Consider the following 21515-nt stretch of genomic DNA (forward strand, 5'->3'; position numbering starts at 1 on the left):
GTTGGGAGTGAGATTTGTCTGAGGACTTTTCAGTCTGCTAGGCTTATGGACGCGTTGATGCTGGCCGGGGTGAGGCCGGCGCGGTCGCATACAGGAAGGAATCTGCAACCTGAGCAAAGAAAGTAGCTCTGGATGCTGTCTGGGAACCGGCTTCCCGGGCAGGTCCCAACTCTCCCCTTTTCCGCTCCCTCTGCGGTCGCAGCACGGTGCAGGGCGCCCCACCTGAGCTGGGAGGTCTGCTCCAGCCAGCCGGAGTTTGCACGCTTGGCTCTCGGGCTGACTCTCCAGGACTTGGGTCGCGTGCCTGAACCAATGAGCGCGCCCCGCGGAGGGCTCGGCTCCTCCTGCGCTCGCTGATTGGTCACGGGATCCGCGAGGCCGGGCGCACGGCAGCTGCTGCGAGCAGCGGCGAGTGCGGGGCATGAGTGGGAGTGGCGCGCGCGCACCCCCCGCGGGCCCCTCCCTCCTTCCTCCGTCCCCGCCGCGCTCCTCCTTCACTCCCCTCCTCCCTCCCCCGGTCGCTCCCACCCTGCGCTCCCGGGCTCCGGCCGCGCGCTGGTGGGGCTCCGCATTGCACACTGGGGGCGCCGCAGTGTTCGTGGGATGGGGCAGCGGGCTGCCGTTGGCGGCCGGAATCCGCGCGCAAGCCGGGTGAGTAGAAGCGGGCTTCCCCGGGGAGCACAAAAGCAGACGCGGTTGGTGCCAGCCGCCCCGGCGACTGCGGGGCCTGGGCCAAGCCAGGGTTAGGGCTGAGTCGCGGGAACTACCCAGGGTTAGGCCAACCCCTCTGGGGCCAGCGGAGCCGGGGCGGCCGCCTCTGCACCCCGTTGTCGCGCTTTGCCGTGGAGTGGGCAGAGAGCGCCGCGCGCAGCCCGGGCAGGTCCAGAGCGGGGGCGGTGTGTGTGCGCGGCGCGGCGCGCCATGGGGTGGGATGGAAATGGCCGGAGCTGCCAAGTTCAAGGCTGGAGGAATCTTCCCAAGGAGTACTTCCACACCATCCCAGGGCCAAGCGAGTGTCCACCAGGAACTCCAGCTGGAGAGAGTTCCCCGGCAGTGGCGTGGCAGCACCCCACATGTTGCTGCGGGGGGCGGTGGCAGTGACCTGGCTTTGGCCACCCAGAGCCGCTGTGGAAGGTGCGGTGTGCTGGGCCAGCGCCGGGTGACTGCGAGACCACGCGAGGCCCTTCGACCACCCACCCCGGGAGGGAGCGGTCCTCCTACAAGGAGGGACTTCGCCTTCGCCTGGTCTTGACTTGGTGACCATTCTCTCTCTCTCTCTCTCTCTCTCTCTCTCTCTCTCTCTCTCTCCTCTCTGGTGGCAGCAATTCGGTTGAGTCATATTTCAATCTAATTTCAGTCTAATGCTGGGCTGTCTCACTTTCCCAGACCCTTCACCACAGTCTCATATTTTCTGGACTCCCACCCCCTCCCTTGATCCCCCCAGTACAAACCCTGCTGTTCACTGCGTGGTGCAAAACTCCATGTTTGGACGTGATTTTATCTGGTGTGGTCCCAGGTATCTTTAGAGTTACAATCAACTTGCTGTCCTAGGGGACTCCAAAAGTTGGTTTAAGTTTTAATTTTGGGGCTTTGGGGAAGTGGAAACAGATCTTCTGTAGCGACTTGTTGGTAGAACAGCATTGACCTGCTACTGCACATGACAAAAAGAATGTTAAGCTTCTGCCTCTGGTAACCTACCCAAGGTGTGACCTCCAAAATTCAATTTTCTTTGTGGGAGGCAAGGGAGTTTAGATTCTCCAGGGGGAAGCTTATTTCTTGTTAAATTGACTTGCGGTGACATATACTGTGTTCTGCTCTGCTCTGGCCAGCCATTGCAGATGCCATGGTATTATTACAGCAATTCCCTTAAAGCCATTACAGTTTCTTTCGGGTGAAATGAACTCCAAGTAGCTGTTTAAAATTTCGGATCTGCACCCTGTTTCTCTAGAAGACATGAATGGTTACTGTGTATGTGCTCAAGTGTACCAAGTTTGCAAAAGATATTTGTGCAATCGTCCATGAAATGGCTTAATGCACATTTATGTTAAATCCATTTAAATGTAAAACATCTATCTGTTTTCAATTTTAGTTTCCACCTCAACTAAAGGTGGTAGGCTGAGACAACACTTAAAAGAGGCTTTCTTGTTTAAACAGAGGTTTATAACACTCTAGTCCTGAGAGCACAGAGTAAGCCTTCTGAGCTTGCAGGCACACAAAGCCTGCTAAAAATTGTGTATTGTTTACTTGGGCTAAAGTTATGAGGAATGCATCCAGACCAAAAAGATAGACACAGCTCTGGGGCTACAGTTGAAGCTGTTGATGGTCTCTGCAAGATGAATGTTTATAGCACACGTGGGGCTGATTCTGGGCAAGCAATGTCATGTAAAAACCATACCATACGTTGTAACATACTGTGCAGTTTACGTGGCACATTGAAATATGCTATTTAAAGTGTCTGTGAGGAAATCATATTTTGCTCACCCTTTGGGTTTTTTTTTTTTTTTTGTGGGACTGGGGTTTGAACTCAGGGTTTCATGCTTGCAAAGCAGGCACTCTTCCCTTGAGCCACACCTCCAGTCTATTTTGCTCTGGTTAGTTTGGAAATGTGGTCTCTCAATCTATTTGCCTGGACTGGCCTCAAACTATGATCCTCCTGGTCTCAGTCTCCCAAGTAGCTAGGATTACAGATGTGAGCACCTGTGCCTGGCTCTCAGTCCTGTTTTACAGATGGAACAACTGAGGCTCTCAGAGACTGATCTAGGTGAATAGTAGAGTTGAAACTCAAGGTTTCCAAATTCTTCTGTCCTTCCTTGCTTCTCCCCCACCCCTTTCTCCTTCTTTGCTTCCCTCCTTTATACTGGGTAACATCATTGGTGTTTGTCTACTTCTGTTTCCTGTACTCCTGTTTGGCTCTTCATCTCATAGCTTCAGAGACCACTATGTGCCACTCCCAATGGACCTTGTTCCCTGCTCAATATTACTTAGCTTCCACTAATGTATGGGCTGATAAAGATTTAAGGAGAGAGATAAAAATAGTTTTAAGGAACCACCCTTCTCATTATATGATTTTTAGTAGTGAATTGTTAAAGATACAAATAATCAGACCTTAAAGCATGATTTCTTAGGGTAGTATTTCAGAAAACTCCGGTGACCAGGAGTGGGGCATTTGAGAAATATGTAAGGTTTCTACTTTAATAAGCTCTATAGATAATTAACAATGAAATCATAAGCAATTATTTCATTAGTGCTGTTCTTATTTTAGAAAGAATTGAAAAATGGACTTACACCCAGAGCCAGTCTAGGAAAAACAAAGCATATATTTATGAAAAAGCCTAATAGCCTCACTCACTCATGTACAAATGTAGTATAAAACATAGACTAAAGGGAAGTTACATTTTTTACTTGCACAGCTAACAATAAGACTCTTATAGATATCTGCCTCTCTGATTATTATTAAAGACTTTTCATTGGCAGATCTGCTGTTAGAAAGTTATTACTGATGATTTGTATTTGTGACATCACATAGTATCTGTTAAGATGCGCGGGGTTAATTTCGTTTGCATTGATGTGGGTAGATAATTGGGTTTGCTGACAATAAGTCTTGGTAAATGTGTGGGCTTTGGGTTCACATCTTGGATTCCCATGTACTATAGGACTTCAGAAACTGAACCTCTCTGTGCTTCTGTTTCCTCCTGTGTAACACACGAGTGCACCAACGTCATGCAGTTTTTCAGTTTATTCATGCAGAAAATATTTAGTGGTTCCTAGTCTGTACAGTTCTGCTCCAGGTGCTGGGTATAATACATTGGCAAACTCTTGCCAATGAACTTTACAGTCTAGCACCTGAGATCTAATGCTGCAGCGTATGTAAAGTGTACCATGGGACATGATACCTAGTAGGTGCCACATGATTGTTAGCTGTTGGTATCATACAGTCACTCAGGAAATGTTCACTGAATGCCTACCACGTCTAACACAAATGGCAGCATGTAAGCATAAATGACATATATTTCCATTCAATTCAGTATTTGAATGGAGGAGGGTGCTCCAAAGAAAGATGTCAAGTGCAGAATCCTGTAAAAGGGACTCAGTGCTAACACAAGGGGAAAAAAGACTTTATTTTGGATGGACCAAAATAAAGTATATTCACAGTGGGGATACATTGAGAAACCCCTTTGAACATCAACTTAAATATTAATAATGAAAGGACTGTAAAATAAGTACTGTGTGTATGGGGGGTACTAGTGGGAAGAGGGGAGGGTGAATGAGATTAAGGTGGACTTCAAATACTTATATGAAATAGAACAAAGAAACCCCTTGCAATTGCTTTAAATGGGGAGGTGTTTGTGGGGGAGAGACAAAGGGGGTAATGTAGCCAATTGAGGTAAGCCTAATTGGAATTGTCACTATGAATTCCCCCTGTATGACAAATATATCCTAATAAAGAAATTAAAATTTTAAAAATCCTATTGTTCAGGAGAAAATGCAGAATATGTAAATTACCTTATGGGAACCCAAGTGTGATAAGAAAAATAAAGGTCTTGTACTCAAGCTCTTTAAACCACCAAGTGCATAGGGAAAAAATAAAGGAAAGGAAAAGAATGCTTAAATACATATAATGAAAAAGGAGTATTTGAAGGATTAGGTTATAAAATTGAGCCCATAAAGAGTGATAGATCCCATGTGCACTAGACATGAGGTACCCAAAAATGAATTTGAAAAACAAAATACTTGCTGGAGATTTCTAGAACAGAACTGAAAGACAAACAATCTGAAAATGAAGACTGTGGAAGCACTTGGCTTTTATCATACTGAGCATGTACTCAGAAGCTGGGAGATAAAATGGAGTGTAAATGAATTTTTTTTTCCTTTTGTTTTTGCTGAGCAATATTCCTGCACTCAGGCGCTCTCAGCAGTACACACACTGGAGGTAATAGATCAGGAAGTGGCAAGTACTCAAGACATTCCAGACCAAATCAACAGACTAGATGGAGATAAATCACCAAAACCAGATGGCTCTCACCCACGTGTATAGATGAAACTTGGTTCATAGATGACAGCTCTTAGTGGAACAGTGGCTGGTGTCCTCAGGGCTGCTGTCAAGGAAAGGGTTTCAGTAGGCCCTGGGGCCATCAAATCAGATCCCTGTCCCTAGGTTGATTGGGAGATCCATATTCAAAACTAACAGATTATAGCAAATAATGACTTATTTTTTTTAAAAAAGTGGAATAATGTATTACAGGAAGAAAATAAATTTGCTGTTGAAGTGTTGCAGAGAGTGAAATTTTAATCTTTTAAAAAGCTTAACCAAGTGACATGTCCCAGTTCCATCCAATTCACAATATTTTGTTAGGAATGGGAGGCTGGCCAAGAAACAAGACAGAAGGAGGAGCTCAGGATGCGCTTCTGAGTGGACAGATAGGCACTTCCAGGAAGTGGTTTGGAGATGGTCTTATTTAACACTTGCACAAATGCTTACAGATAATAGACAGCTCTTAATGATAAGTAAAAAGCAAGTTGCAAAAGTTGAACTTGGGGAATAACTTGAAAGATTAAATGAGAAGGAAAAAAATAGGAGATTAAAGTCAAAATGGAAGATTGAAGATGAGTGTACTTGAAAAAAGCAATACCAAGCACACTTATGTGAGATGGTTTTAAGTTCTTTCCCATCAGCAGGCAGTGTAACTGGCTAATATCTCTCAGCTCTCTTAAAAATGTGTCCACCAAATTAAATTAAATATTAAGAAAAAGTATTGTATATCAATTCTATATTAGTGTGATGGAATTTTTTTAAAAATGTGTAGTTGATTAAGTTTATTTAATTCCTCTATATTTGTTCATCTGTCTATGTGAAGAAATATATCAGCGTATTAATAGTGACTATCTCTGGGCAATGTGAGATTGCAAGTGATTTTTGTTGTCATGTTTTTACTTCCAGAGAATCCAGATTTTCTACATTGAAACATGTATTGTTCTTATAAGGAAAATTGCTGTGAAAAAAGATTTAGTATTACAACCGCTATTTTCATGTTGTCTTATTATAAAGAAAGCTCATTTGTTGGTGATCATTTCTGTCTTCTGACAATCTGTAGTTGAAAATTTAGCCTGTTTCTTCCCGGCTGAATTCTCTTTCTGAAGAGTGACATGGTGAAATGATTTTTGTGTGTGTTTGGTAGGAAAAAGTGTGGCTGAGGATGAACACCAGTGCTTTCATAGATAGTGAGATAGTCATAGATAGAACTGGGAGGCCATTCTTGCCATAGCTAATTAGGATGTGAGGAACCAAGTCACGGAATGCTTTTTTTGTTTGTTTGTTTTGGTGGTGGTTCTGGGATTTGAACTCAGGGCTTCACACAAGTACTCTACCGCTTGAATGACACCTCCATCCATTTTAGTTATATTTCACGTGCGGTCTCATGCTTTTTGCCTGGGGCCATCCTGAACCACAGTCTTCCTACCTCTTCCTTTCACATAGCTGGGATTGCAAGCATGAGCCACCACACCTGGTCACTAATTCTTTTCTGTAATGTAAGCCCTGTGAGGACAGGGACCTGTTTCTTTCTCCACTGACAACACAGTGCTTGCCTTGGCACCTAGCACAGAAGAGTCTGCCAGTTAATATGATTGAATGTTGTGAACTGAATGAAAGAACTGAAATCTTATATTCACAGATATTTGAAATAAGAAGAGTGCTAAGGGCCCATTTTTCCTGGAGATAATAGGATTTACTTGTCTTAATTTAATCTTATATCCATAATTCACCCTGACATTCCTTGTATCATATCCTGGTCCAGAAAAGTGGCTTATGTTGGTTATCCAGGATTCTCAAACTCGTTCTTGACAATTTGTCCTAGATCCTGACAGTTGTGATCATCTCTTTCTATACTTTGCTTCTGTGTTGTGGACTGGTGTTCTGTTTATTTCCTTGGCTCTGAATTTAATGTCTCTCAGGCCTTGGCTTGGTTTCACTACCTTTGTCCCCACTGTGGATCCCAGTAAGTGTAATCCCAGTAAGCTTTGGTCCTCCTTGGTAAACTGGAATCTTTGCAAGGGAGCATTTTATATCCAGAACTATTAAATTTTAGTAGCTAGATACTTTTGTGGTCTGGTTATTAGTACCCCTAATTCATATGTTAGAACTTAATAGTGTTGAAAGTGGCAATTTTGGGCCCAGCCCTCATGGATGGAGTTAGTGCCCTCATAAAGACATTGAAGGAAGCTTCCTGTTCCTTTTCCCATGTGAAGAGAAAACAACAAGATGCCATCTGAGAGGTACAGCATGAGTCCTCACCAGACACCACACATACTGGCTTCTTGATCTTGGACCTCCTAGCTTCTAGAACTGCAAGCAGCACATTCCTGCTGTTTATAAAGTACCCAGTTTAAGGAATTTTGATATAGCAGCCTGAACAGATTAAGACAAATATTAACACTTGATCCCCAGAAGGGCTCCAGGAGTCCTTGTAAATTGTTTTTCATCATCAACTTAGTAAGTTATTGTGGTCAAAATAATATTTCTGATATTGTCAAAAAAATCTTAACAGAAGAATAGAAGATTTTATCTTTTTTTCTTCTATAAAATTTGGAATATATATTATGGCATGCAATTGTTATTGTTATTCTCTGGAGAGATAGAAATGAGAGAATCAGTTAAGAGCACTCAAATGATCAATCTGGTGCCCAGTGAGTGAGGATTTGGGGAGTTTGCTATTATGTGATGACGGAATATAAAGATAAGAACTCTGGGTTGGAAAGGATGGCTCAGAAGACAGGACCCTCCTACCTATTAGAGGATCATCTTATCTTCAACTAATCTGACACCAAGACTAACCATAGGCCAGCCCAAGACTACCTAAACCAGAAGGTGATAGGGCAGTCATTCCTCTTTGAGAATCATTAAAATGGTGCTCATAGCACAGCTCAGATGTGAGGAGATGCAATCCATATTGGACGAATGTAGGGCCACCTAGCTTAGAAGCCTCATGCCCCAGGATCCAAGATCTCTTCTCCATGTGTAAAACTTCCAGGGCCCAGAAAGGATGTGTCCAGTTCAGCGAAGCCCCATCAGGAAATTTTAGTTTTCTCCCAGTCCACCAATTTGGGGTCAGAGTTGCAACTGGTCACTATGACATTTTTATCCCTATCAGGATGCTGCAAATAGAAGAGTTAGATCTATAACCTGAAGTTTTTCTAATGTACACAATTAGAAACAGGGTGAATTGGGCTGTTTATAGTGAAAATAAAAATCTAGAACTTGAATGGATCCATTACTATTTGAAGACAGAGTTTTAGACAGAGAGTATAAACTCAAAGACTATGTATTCCTGTGTACTGTCCTGCATTCTCACCTGCTCATCCTTGCTCTCTTTTGCCAAGAAGATGCAAAATAAGATTTAAAATAGATTAAAAAGTGTTTAGGTGTATGCATGAATAATCATCACACAATAGGCAATTAAGCAAAACAAATATGATGTACTGTACTGTACTGTAAGCCGTAAGAAACTAAATGATTTGCCCAAGGCCATACAGGTAGCAACTGGTAGAGTCAGAATTACCACACAGGAGAGCATAGACCCCCCCTAAATCTTTACACTACAGTGTCTCTCTATATTAGGGGAGCATGGTGAAAAGAGTAAGTAACCATGGGGGTTTAATTTCATAAAGTTTGATATATGCAGGCCTGAAGCACTAAGACAAAACCTCTTTTTGGACTATCAATGTACACTTTAAAAAAATAAAGGACAGGAGGCAAAATAGGTCTTTTCTAGAGGAGAGTACCTGTAAGAGGGGGGGTGGTCATAGGAAAGGGTAAATGAGGGTGAGTGAACATGGTAGATGTATTATGTATTCATATATGAAAATAGAAGAATAAAACCTGTTAAAATTGTTCTAAGAAGGGGGGTGAAGAGGGAGAAAAATGGAGGGGGTATGTCTAAGATATATTATAAACATATATGTAAATGTCACAATGTATCCCCCTGTAAAACCATTATATGCTAATAAAATCTTCATCTTTGCTAGGCTATTTGATGTAAGAATCCTTAAATCCAGAATTTTTCCAACTACCTCTGCTTTATTTGTTTATTTATACAAACATATATATGTATTTTGGTAGTGCTGGAGATGAACTCAGGCTATGCTAGTCAAGTGCTCTACCACTGAGCTATACCCTCAACTTCCCCCCTTTAGCACTCATACTTGTTATTTATCAAAATAAGTATCTTAAAGTGTTCTAGATGATTAAATAAAAATGCAGTTAATGTGACTGAGTGGCAGAATTTCAGATGAAAAATTTTAAAGATAAATTCCTTAGTATTTTTAGGCCCAAAAAGCAGGAGAAATAAATGAAATAAAGATTGCATTATTCTCACTTTTTCCTTTTTCCATACCAGTAGTTTAATAAATTAGCAAATGTACACATTATTTAAGTTTCTATTCAGGACATCGAGAAATACTTATTCCTTTATGCCATTAAAGCAATTTAGATAATGTATGCATTTATTATCCTTCACTTGTTATCTGCATGACTCTTCATCTATAGCATTCCACCTACCTGTAGGAGAATTTGTGTTAATTTTCCATGGCAGATAGACAGTGTAGTGTAAAGATTTAGGGGGTCTAGGCTCTCCTATGTGGTAATTCTGGCTCTGCCAGTTACTACCTGTATGGCCTTGGGCAAATCATTTAGTTTCTTTCAATTTAACTGGCTGTCTGACCTTTAGCCAGTTGGTCACCTTCTGTCTGGGCATCATTTGCTGCAATTATAAAATCAAGGGGCTGCACTAATTAAATTCAGGGCTGAGGACAGGGTTCAAGTGGCAGAGTGACTGCCTAGCAAGTACAAGGTGCTAAGTTCAAACACCAGTAGTGACAAAAGCAAACAGATAACAAGAAACTTTAAATTCCCAGATAAGAGGGAGCCAACATACATCTTTTAAAGTTACTTATTAATGCTGATCTAACAAATAGTTTTGATTATCTGAATGTGTAGCATAATTTGTAAAAATAGAGAAAACTAAGCTGAACACACAGGATTTCCTGGCTTCTAAGAGCATAAAATCTATAATAAATAACTTAAAAGATCTAACACATCTCCCCAGGATTTGTTCTTTTTTCACCATATAGTTTTTCACCGTTCTTTGACTTGATTATCCAGGCAGAATACATTTAATTTCTTAGAATTTTTCTATCTTGGAGAGAAAAAAATCCACTTTAAAGTATTCTAAAAATATTGCCATTTGAAAATACTGACTTTAACATTCTGCATTTATGTAGTGTCTTTCTGCAGAAGATCAAAGGAATGGTATTAGAAGTACATGGCCTTTCTTTCATGTATAACTTCATAGAAAAAAATTTCTTTTATCTAATTCTTTTAATTCAGATTCCCAATCACCCAATTGAGTGAATTCACAGAAGGTTTTGCAGCAGTTCTGACTGGTTCTAGTCAGATGTATCCTTGGTCAGGAGTGGCCTTCTATCCATTATTTCCCAGTTGACAGGCCTTTTTATCCTTTAGGCCCTTGTTCTATGTAGCCTCTTCAAAGAAGCCTTTTCTCCTAATGCCGCTATCAGTATAAATTTTACTCTTTTACTTATGCCCATATTTTGTACTGATGTATCTTTTTTGCATTCTAGCTTATTATTTATATAGTGACAGTTCCTTTGGATGCTACTCCAAGAATACTGTCTTGCACATACTAAGCTCTCAATAAATATATTGAATAGAATGACAGTTATCATAGAGAAAAGACAAAGATCCAGGAGGAGTATGAAAGGATTGGTTTAGGTGGAAGGGGTAGGTTTTGTGTTATGTGACAGCTACCACCTAGTTTGGCTGCTAGATGTCCAGGAAATAGATGAATACCACAGCTGTGAAGGTTCTCATCGGGCCCTTCCTTGCCTTTGTGTCCTAGGAATGCCTTCCAAGTATTGAGGGTGTCAGGAAATAGACTGTAAGCCCTGAGTCACTCATGACCTATGACTTTGGAAAGTCAGATGTGACATCCTCTCAAGTGGACATAAAAATCTGATAACATCACACTTTCATAATTTAGCAGTACTGTACTTCTAAAAGTATATAGGTAATTTCTATTTTTATTCTAGGAAGAAATTAATCATTCCCTCATCCTGATTTAGTTATTCATATGTAATTTCTTTGTCACTTCGTTACTACTGTCTATTTTTCTAGGTCACTTGGTGGCTTCCAAGTTAGACTATTGTTTCCATTTCGAGTATGTTAGGTATGTTTGATTCTTAATAGAATAAAATAGTTGGTGATACAACAAACTTGCTATATGTAGATAAATATGTACATTGCCCTTCTATGTTATTCAGAAACTCTTCCATCAGCCATCTTTCATAAGGCCCCCTGTGTAGAAAAGCATAATGCATGTAGGGTTGGTGCCTTTAAAACAGAACCAGATAAGACTAAATCTGTTTAATCACTAGTGGATAATGTTCATTGCCGTGGATTGGAATTATAGTCAAAGGACTTAAAATGTTATGTTAAAGAGCACCAGGTGAAATGTGGCTCATACATCACCCAATTCTGAGAAATGAAGATTCAATTGCTATTTCAAGTGTTGTTATTTTTTGGTATGGGTAAACCAGAGTAGTGAAAACCAACGTGGAAAGACATTTCCCCACCAAGGTTATTCAGAAGCTCAACTTTCTAAGTGAGGGGCAATGCATTTCACAGAATGGAATAACATTTTAAAGAAGTGTGCTATCCGTAGTGTTACTTTCTTCTTGGTTTGGGAACTGTGTAGGAGAGACCTTTGGTAGAAGGGGCAATTTTCAGCTAGGCCTTGCACATCAAGGAATGTGGAGTGAATGCTACTGCATCTACAACATATTGCAAGCAAACTCCATTTCTGTAGCTCCTGGGCAGTTCTGACATTGCATGTGGATTTTACATCTCTCCTGGAGAAACACTGTCCTGAGCAAGAATGAACGTGGGAAATGGGAAAGAATGCAGAGATGGAGCTAGCTAAAGGACTTTTGATAGTGAAAGTTTCACCCACTTATAATCCACTTAAGAAAACTTTCTGATCCTGTCAAGGGAATCCCTAAAAATAAACAGGAATAAATTTGAGGAGAAACGCAAAGCTCCATCTGCCTTAAATCATGTCTCTAGTTCCTGCCAATCCCACCATTAAAACCATTCCCTCGGAAAGTCATTGTTTCAATTCTAGATCCTGGAAGATTAGTGTTAGAGGCTTCCCTGATGGAGGATGTGCTCATTAATGGATGGATTGGATCCAAGCTGGTGGATGTGGATCAGGCAGGAAGTTAAAGTTGAGGCACTCTGAGTCTGAGCAAGAGGACTGAGATAGGAACACAGAGGAAGTCACTTCTTGGTGAGATGTGGGTGAAGAGATGTTGGGATCTTTGCTTATTTCCCACTTCTAAAATCTCACCACTGCTTGCTGATTTGTCACCACCAGTTAGTTGTAGGATTTAGATTAAACCAGTTGCCTTCTTTGTACTTCAGTTTCCTTCTTTGTAAAATGTGCAGCATCAGCACTTCCAGAGCAGGATCTGCAAAAACAGACAGTGGTTCTGTGGGGTTTTGCAGGAAGAACAAAAATGTGTGACATTTCTGTCAAAGACACGTAGGCTTGGGAAAAATGGGCTAAATAATGATTTTGTTTTATAAATTTTAGGACTTTTCAGGACTTTTAGTAACTGCCCACTCTAAATATCTGAAATGAGAGACTATTCAGTGACACAAACTTGTCTGACACTGGTACTCATTATGATGGCTCATCTTGAGGGTCAGCATAAAATATTGGACTAGCTAATGTCTGAGGTCCCTGTGGTTTTAAATTCTGAAAATCTCCAGTTTGTCTCTCTCTTCCTGTTTCTCTCGCAGGTAACCCATTGGCCTCTTACCTAGAAGAGTATGTGTCAAATATAAACTTTTTGATCAAAAATATACTGTATTAGAAAATCCCTGCTTCACCTTTAAGAGAAACACATGTTGAGAGTACAAACCAGCAAACTATGTATTTTTCTCTGTATTTTTATATTTTAGACTGCATTAAGTCACAGGCAAAGTACAAATAATGAATTCCCCAAGCGTGCATGTGTGCACACACACTCACATGCAAGTATCCTAACAAAAATATTGGAACATTTATATTACTAGAGAGGATAATAGTTTAGAAAAGAACAATTTGTAAAAGACCTGGACTTTATTCTTAGAGAAGCATTTCTGAGCAAAACAGTGGAATTAATCACAGGGCTGTAACATAAAGATGAAAAGATGAATACATAACATGTACACTGTTCTTCTCACTGTTTTAGGCTTATAGAAGATGTTTATCAGCCCTTCCCACACCACCACCAGTCTTAGAGTTTGTATTTGGCATCTGCCAGATTCACCCTTGTCTTGACGAAGAGCTGGTAAAAGCTGGAATGTCTTGCAGGTGGGGTGGGGGGGTGGAGACAGTGTAGATGTCCTGGGCAGAGTGTGGCCAGGTCTGGAGTTCACTCTGCCTACCGCAATAGCTCCTCTTATGGAGGACCGGTGGGCAGATGTGGGGTGGTCATCTGTAATCTCTTGGGTCAGGAAGAGAGTAAAAATTCACACTGCCCATTTTTGTATTTTATCACTGTACTTGATGAATTTTCTGGAATTAGAGTCATCTGTATCTCCATAGGTAATCTCAAGGTAATCTACACAGCTGTTTTACAGTAGGTTATGAGTTTGGCTTTCTTTTCTTTAAAGAACTTCTGTGTATTAAGACATTAAAAAGTTAAAAAGTTCAAGCCAAACATAAAATGACAAAGGATTGCTATCCAAAGTATGTAAATAACAGGACAGACATTTCAATGAGGAGGAAACATTTTAAGATACTTATAACCAAATAGGAACTCACAAAGTGCTCAAAGGGAAAGGATTTAAGAATATCTAATAATCTATTCACAAAAGTTCAAAAAGCTGTGCTTATTTGCTCTTCAGTAAAAGTTTGTCGTCATCTTTTTTTTTTTGTATTTGAAAAGTATTTTTTTTCTTTTATTCATATGTGCATACAATGTTTGGGTCATTTCTCCCCCCTTACCCCCCCCACGTCCCCTCCCTCTCCCCCACACCCCCTTGCCACCAGGCAGAAACTATTTTGCCCTTATCTCTAGTTTTGTTGAAGAGAGAGTATATGCAGTAATAGGAAGGACCAAGGGTTTTTGTTAGTTCAGATAAGGATAGCTATACAGGATAAGGATAGCATTGCTGTCCTTTATATATGTGTTACCTTCTAAATTAATTCTTCTTGAACTAATCTTTTGTCTAGTTCCTGGCCCCCCCCCATTGGCCTCTGTTGCTTTAAAGTATCTGCATTAGTTTCTCTGTGTTGAAGGCAACAAATGCTATATAGTTTTTGGGGTGTCTTATCTATCCTCATACCTCCCTTGTGTGCTCTCACTTTATCATGTGATCAGAGTCCAATCCCCTTGTTGTGTTTACCTTTGATTTAATGTCTGCAGATGAGGGAAAACGTACAATTTTTGGTCTTTTGGGTCAGGCTAACCTCACTCAGAATGATGTTCTCCAGTTCCATCCATTTACTTGTGAATGATAACATGTCGTTCTTCTTCATGGCTGCATAAAATTCCATTGTGTATAAATACCACATTTTCTTAATCCATTTGTCAATAGTGGAGCATCTTGGCTGTTTCCATATCTTAGCTATTGTGAATAGTGCTACAATAAACATGGGTGTGCAGGTGCCTTTGGAGTAACCTGTGTCACATTCTTTTGGGTATATCCCCAAGAGTGGTATTGCTGGATCATATGGTAGATCTCTGTTTAGATTTTTAAGTAGCCTCCAAATTTTTTTCCATAGTGGTTGTACTAGTTTGCATTCCCACAAGCAGTGTAAAAGGGTTTCTTTTTCCCCACATTCTCGCCAACACCTGTTGTTAGTGGTGTTGCTAATGATGGCTATTCTAACAGGAATGAGGTGGAATCTTAGTGTGGTTTTAATTTGCATTTCCTTTCTGGCTAGAAATGGTGAGCAATTTTTCATGTGTTTTTTTGGCCACTTGAATTTCTTCTTTTGAGAAAGTTCTGTTTAGTTCACTTGCCCATTTCTTTATTGGTTCATTAATTTTGGGAGAATTTAGTTTTTTGAGTTCCCTATAGATTCTGTTTATCAGTCCTTTGTCTAATGTGTAGCTTTCAAATATTTTCTCCCAATCTGTGGGTGGTCTCTTCAGTTTAGAGACCATTTGTTTTATTGAGCAAAAGGTTTTTAGTTTTATGAGGTCTCATTTATCTATGCTATCTCTTAGTTCCCGAGCTGCTGGGGTTCTATCTAGAAAGTCCTTGCCTGTACCTATTAGTTCAAAGTATTTCCTACTTTCCTGTACTGACTTCATAGTTTGGGGTCTGATATTAAGGTCCTTGATCCATTCTGAGTTAGTACTGGTATAGGGTGATAAACATGGATCTAGTTGCAGTTTCTTGCAGACTGCTAACCAGTTTCCCAGAAGTTTTTGTTGAAGAGGCTGTCTTTTCTCTATTGTATATTTTTAGTGCCTTTGTCAAAGATAAGTTGGTTATAGTTGTGTGGCTTCATATCCGGGTCCTCTATTCTGTTCTACTGGTCTTCATGTCTGTTTTTGTGCCAGGACCAGGCTGTTTTTATTGCTATTGCTTTGTAATATAGTTTGAAGTCAGGTATTGTGATACCTCCAGCATTGTTCTTTTGGCTGAATATTGCCTTGGCTATTTGTGGCCTCTTGTGTTTCCATATAAATTTAACAGTAGATTTTTCAATCTCTTTGATGAATGTCATTAGGATTTTGATGGCATTAAACATGTAGATTACTTTTGGGAGTGTAGACATTTTTACTATGTTGATTCTACCAATCCATGATCATGGGAGATCTCTCCACTTTCTATAGTCTTCTTCAATCTCTTTCTTCAGAAGTTTATAGTTTTCCTTGTAGAGGTCATTCACATCTTTTGTTAAGTTTACACCTAGGTATTTGATTTTTTTGAGGCTATTGTAAATGGAATTGCTTTCATATATTCTTTCTCAGTTTGTTCATTATTAGTGTATAGAAATGCTAATGATTTTTCTATGTTGATTTTATATCCTGCTACCTTGCTATAGCTGTTGATGGTGTTGAGGAGCTTTTGAGTAGAGTTTTTTGGGTCTTTAAGATATAGGATCATATCGCCTGCAAATAGGCATATTTTGACAGTTTCTTTACCTATTTGTATTCCTTTTATTCCTTCTTCTTGCCTAATTGCTCTGGCTAGGAATTCTAGTACTATGTTGAATAGGAGTGGAGATAGTGGGCATCCTTGTCTTGTTCCTGATTTTAGAGGGAATGGTTTCAGTTTTTCACTGTTAAGTATAATGCTGGCTGTAGGTTTGTCATATATAGTTTTTATAATGTTGAGGAACTTTCCTTCTATTCCTAGTTTTCTTAGAGCTTTTATCATGAAATGGTGTTGGCTCTTACCAAAGGCTTTTTCTGCATCTATTGCGATGATCAAGTGGTTTTTGTCTTTGCTTCTGTTAATGTGGTATATTACATTTCTTGATTTTACTATGTTGAACCACCCCTGCATTCCTGGGATGAAGCCTACTTGGTTGTGGTGAATGATATTTTTGGTGTGTTGTTGAATTTGGTTTGCCATTATTTTATTGTGGATTTTGCATCAGTGTTCATTAAGGAGATTGGCCTGTAGTTCTCCTTTTTAGAGGTGTCTTTGCCTGGTTTTGGGATCAGTGTAATACTGGCTTCATAAAATGTTTTAGGCAGTTTTCCTTCCCCTTCTATTTCGTGGAACAGTTTAAGGAGGGTTGGTATCAGTTCTTCTTTAAAGGTCTGATAGAATTCAGCAGAGAATCCATCAGGTCATGGACTTGTCTTTTGGGGGAGACTCTTGATTGCTGCTTCAATTTCATTTTGTATTATATATCTATTCAGATGATTAATGTCCCCTTGGTTCAGTTTTGGATGATCATAAGTATCTAGAAATATGTCTATTTCTTCAAGATTTTCAAATTTATTCGAGTATAGGTTCTCAAAGTAGTCTCTGATGATTTCCTGGATTTCCATGGTGTTTGTTGTTATCTTCCCTTTTGCATTCCTGATTTTACTGATTTGGGTTTTTTCTCTCCTCATTTTAATCAGGTATGCCAGGGGTCTATCAATCTTGTTTATTTTTTCAAAGAACCAACTTTTGTTTCATTAATTCTTTGTATGTTTTTTTTTGTTTCTATTTCATTGATTTCAGCTCTTATTTTTTGATTTCTCTCCTATTTGTTTTGGGATTTGCTTGTTCTTGTTTTTCTAGGAGTTTGAGATGTATCATTAGGTCATTGATTTGAGATCTTTCAGTCTTTTTAATATATGCACTCATGGCTATAAACTTTCCTCTCAGGATTGCGTTTGCTATGTTCCATAGGTTCCAGTAGGTTGTGTTTTCATTTTCATTGACTTCCAGGAACCTTTTAATTTCCTCTTTTATTTCATCAGTGACCCATTGTTCGTTAAACAATTAGTTATTCAGTTTCCAGCTGTTTGCATGTTTTTTGTCTTTATTTTTGTTGTTGAGTTCTAGTTTTATTGCATTGTGATCAGATAGAATGCATGGTATACTGTCTGTTTTCTTATATTTGCTGAGGCTTGATTTGTGCCCTAGGATATGATCTATTTTGGAGAAGGTTCTGTGGGCTGCTGAGAAGAATGTATATTGTGTAGAAGTTGGATGAAATGTTCTATAGACATTTCAACAAGGTCCATTTGAGCTATGGTGTGTTTTAGATCTAGGATTTCTTTATTGATTTTTAAAAAATTTTTATTTTATTCATATGTGCATGCAATTTTTGGGTCATTTCTCCCCCCTTGCCCCCCAACCCACCTCCTTACTTCCCTTACCCCTCGCTACCCGGCGGAAACTATTTTGCCCTTATCTCTAATTTTGTTGAAGAGAGAGTCTAAGCAATAGTAGGAAGGACCAAGGGTTTTTGCTAGTTGAGATAAGGATAGCTATACAGGAAGTTGACTCTCATTGATTTCCTGTACATGTTTGTTACCTTCTAAGTTAATTCTTCTTGAACTAACCTTTTTTCTAGTTCCTGGTCTCCTTCTCCTATTGGCCTCAGTGGCTTTAAAGTATCTACTTTAGTTTCTCTGCATTGGTATCCTCATACCATCCTGTGTGCTCTCGCTTTATCATGTGATCAAAGTCCAATCCCCTTGTTGTGTTTGCCCTTGATCTAATGTCTGCATATGAGGGAGAACATATGATTTTCGGTCTTTTGGGCTAGGCTAACCTCACTCTGAATGGTGTTCTCCAATTCCATCCATTTACCTGCGAATGATAACATTTTGTTCTTCTTCATGGCTGCATAAAATTCCATTGTGTATAGATACCACATTTTCTTAATCCATTCATCAGTGCTGGGGCATCTTGGCTGTTTCCATAACTTGGCTATTGTGAATAGTGCCGCAATAAACATGGGTGTGCAGGTGTCTCTGGAGTAACCTGTGTCACATTCTTTTGGGTATATCCCCAAGAGTGGTATTGCTGGATCATATGGTAGATCAATGTTGCTTTATTGATTTTTTGTTTGGATGACCTATCTATTGATTATAGTGGGGTGTTAAAGTCTCTTATGACCACTGTGTTGGAGTTAATATATGCTTTTAGGTCCTTCAGGGTATCTTTGATGAAATTGGGTGCGTTGACATTGGGTGCATATAGGTTGATAACTGTTATTTCCTGTTGGTCTATTCCCCCTTTTATTAGTATGGAATGTCCTTCTTTATCTCGTTTGATCAATGTAGGTTTGAAGTCTACTTTATCCACGATAAGTATTGCAACTCCTGCCTGTTTTCAGGGGCCATTGGCTCTTCCAGCCTTTCAACCTAAGTGTATGCTTATTTCTGTTGGTGATATGAGTCTCCTGTAAGCAGCAAATTGTTGGATCTTCCTTTTTAATCCAGTTTGTCAAATGGTGCCTTTTGATGGGGGAATTAAGTCTGTTAACATTAAGTGTTAGTACTGATAGGTATATGGTGATTCCTGTCATTTAGTTGTCTTAGTTGTTTGAGGGTTTGATTGTGTGTAGGGAAATCAGTGTTACTCTCTACTTTCTTGTTTTTTCTTTTCTTGTAGTTTGGTATTGCCTGCCCTTTCATGGTTATGTTGGGTTTCACTTTCTATGTATAGAATCCCTTGAAGAATCTTTTGCAGTTGTGGCTTTGTGGTCACATATTGTTTTAGTTTCTGCTTATCATGGAAGACTTTTATTGCTCCATCTATTTTGAATGATAGTTTTGCTGGGTAGAGTATCCTAGGGTTGAAGTTATTTTCATGCAGTGCCCGGAAGTCCTCACCCCAAGCTCTTCTTGCTTTTAGTGTTTCTGTTGAGAAGAAGTCTGCTGTGATTTTGATGGGTTTACTTTTGTATATTATTTGTTTTTTTCTCTCTCACAGGCTTCAATATTCTTTCTGTAGTCTCTGTACTTGTTTTAATGATAATATGTCATGGGGTAGTTCTATTTTGGTCAGGTCTGTTTGGAGTTCTGGAGGCTTCTTGTATCTGTATGGGCATAGTTTTCTCTAGATTTGGGAAATTTTCTGTTATTATTTTGTTGAATATATTACGCATTCCTTTTGCTTGCACCTCTTCTCTTTCTTCAATGCCCATGATTCTCAGGTTTGGTCTTTTGATGGAGTCAGTGAGTTCTTGCATTTTCTTTTCACAGGTCTTGAGCTGTTTAACTAATAGTTCTTCTGTTTTTCCTTTAATTACCATTTCATCTTCGAGTTCTGCGATTCTGTCTTCTGCTTATTCTATTTTGCTGGATTGGCCTTCCATTTTGTTGTTTTGCATTTCTGTTTTGTTCTTTTTTCTGAGGTTTTCCATATCCTGAGTCTCTTTCTCTTTAATATTGTTTATTTTCGTCCTGAGTTCATTTATCTTTTTTCTCATGTTCTTTGTTTCACTTTGGTGTTTATACAGTTCTTCCATAGTTTCTTTTGTTTGTTCTTTTGCTTTCTCAAAATCTCTATTTTTGTGGTCTTGGAATTTCTTGAGTGTCTCCTGTACATTTTGTTGACCATATCCAGTATCATCTCTATAAGCTTCTTTTTGATTACTTGCAGCATTTCTTCTTTCAGGGTGTTCTTGTGGGCCCCATTGGGTTCTTTGGTGTAGTTTATCTTCATTTTGTGGGAATCTAGATCTGGGCATCTGTTTTCTTCATTTCCCTCTGGTTCCTGTACTAATTTATTATGGGGGGGGGAAGTGGTTTCCCTCTTTTTTCCTTCTTCCCATCATTTCCCTTGCTATTGTTACTGTCCCTGTACTGTGTATAATTCAGTATTGTCTAGCTTGTAATAATAACAATGGTGATATCCACAATGGAAGGGTGAGAGGAGAGGTAAAGAAAAAGGGAAAACAAACAGTCAAACAAACAAACAAACAAAAAACAGACAGAGCCAAAGAAATAAACAGGGAGAGATACTAATCAACAGTAAGCTAAACAGGCATAACAGAGGCAGAGAGAGGATAATGGTAAAAAGAAAATCCCCAAGTTCAAATGCAATAAAGTTTCAGTCTTAACAATTTTGGTGTGAGTCCTTCAGCCTCCAGTCCGGTGTTGATGTCTGAGAAGTAGTTCTGTCACTTTCTCATCAATTGGGAAAAAAACAAAACAAGCAAACAAAATATCCCAAGTTCAAATGCAATACAGTTTCAGTTAGTCCTTCAGCATCCAGTCCTAGTTCTGTTGTTGTCTCATCAAAGGAAGAGAAAAAAAAAGTCTGGAGACAGCTTTGTGAATGTCTCTATCTGAGGCTGTGGCTCACCTGCCACCTATTGTCAGCCATCTGCTGTTGCAGGCTTTGTTTATTGCAGATCTCAGGAATGAGCTTTACACTCACCTAGCCCCGCAGGCTTTGTTTATTTAGAGTTCTCCTGGGCGCATGCCCCTTTTATTATCTCCAGTATACAGCCCTACCTGCCTGTTGCAATTGCAGTCTTTTTTTATTTAGAGTTCACATGGGGAGGTGCCCCTTCCCCACTCTCCTGTGCAGTGTGCCACACTTTAGTCACTGTTGGATGCCTTCCCCTCTCCAAGCACATTGGGGGAGGTGGTGCCACTCCTGCCTCTTCTAGCTGGCTTGTTTATTTACAGTTCATGTGAGGGAGTGTCCCTACCCCCCCCCCCCCCGACTCCGGTGGAGCTTTCCACAGGACAGCCACTGTTGCAAGCTTTCCCATCTCCAAGGTTGCTGGACAGGTGCCACCACTCCTTCCTTCTCCGGCAGGCACGTTTATTTACAGTTTGTGTGAGGGAGTGCCCTTTCCCCCACTCTCTGGAGCTCAGAGTGCCCTGCTCGCTTTGCTATGTGTCTTTTTTTTTTCCAGCTGCTTGTTTATTATTCAGTTTGGTTTTTTTGTCTTTTTTCCCTGGGTGGGGGTCAGTCTGTCCAGGGGGCTATGCTGATTTGTCTCAGGGTTGTCTGTGGGAGTACCATA

The 21515-nt window shown here is 40.0% G+C and overlaps 1 protein-coding gene across 3 annotated transcripts in view; it reads left to right on the forward strand.

Annotated features, from left to right (window-relative positions):
• Positions 1-404: 404 nt before the first annotated feature.
• The window catches only part of Lypd6 (LY6/PLAUR domain containing 6), a 126236-nt gene continuing 105125 nt past the window's right edge, over positions 405-21515 (forward strand). Inside the window, exon 1 of one of the 3 annotated variants that reach the window (XM_074070725.1) lies at positions 405-651. The gene's annotated coding sequence lies outside the window, so the exon portion shown is untranslated. The remainder of the gene's footprint in view (positions 652-21515) is intronic. The other 2 variants (XM_074070724.1, XM_020182360.2) reach the window with 2 other exon arrangements.

Source organism: Castor canadensis, chromosome 4 (genome assembly GCF_047511655.1).
Source record: "Castor canadensis chromosome 4, mCasCan1.hap1v2, whole genome shotgun sequence".
NCBI lineage: Eukaryota > Metazoa > Chordata > Mammalia > Rodentia > Castoridae > Castor > Castor canadensis.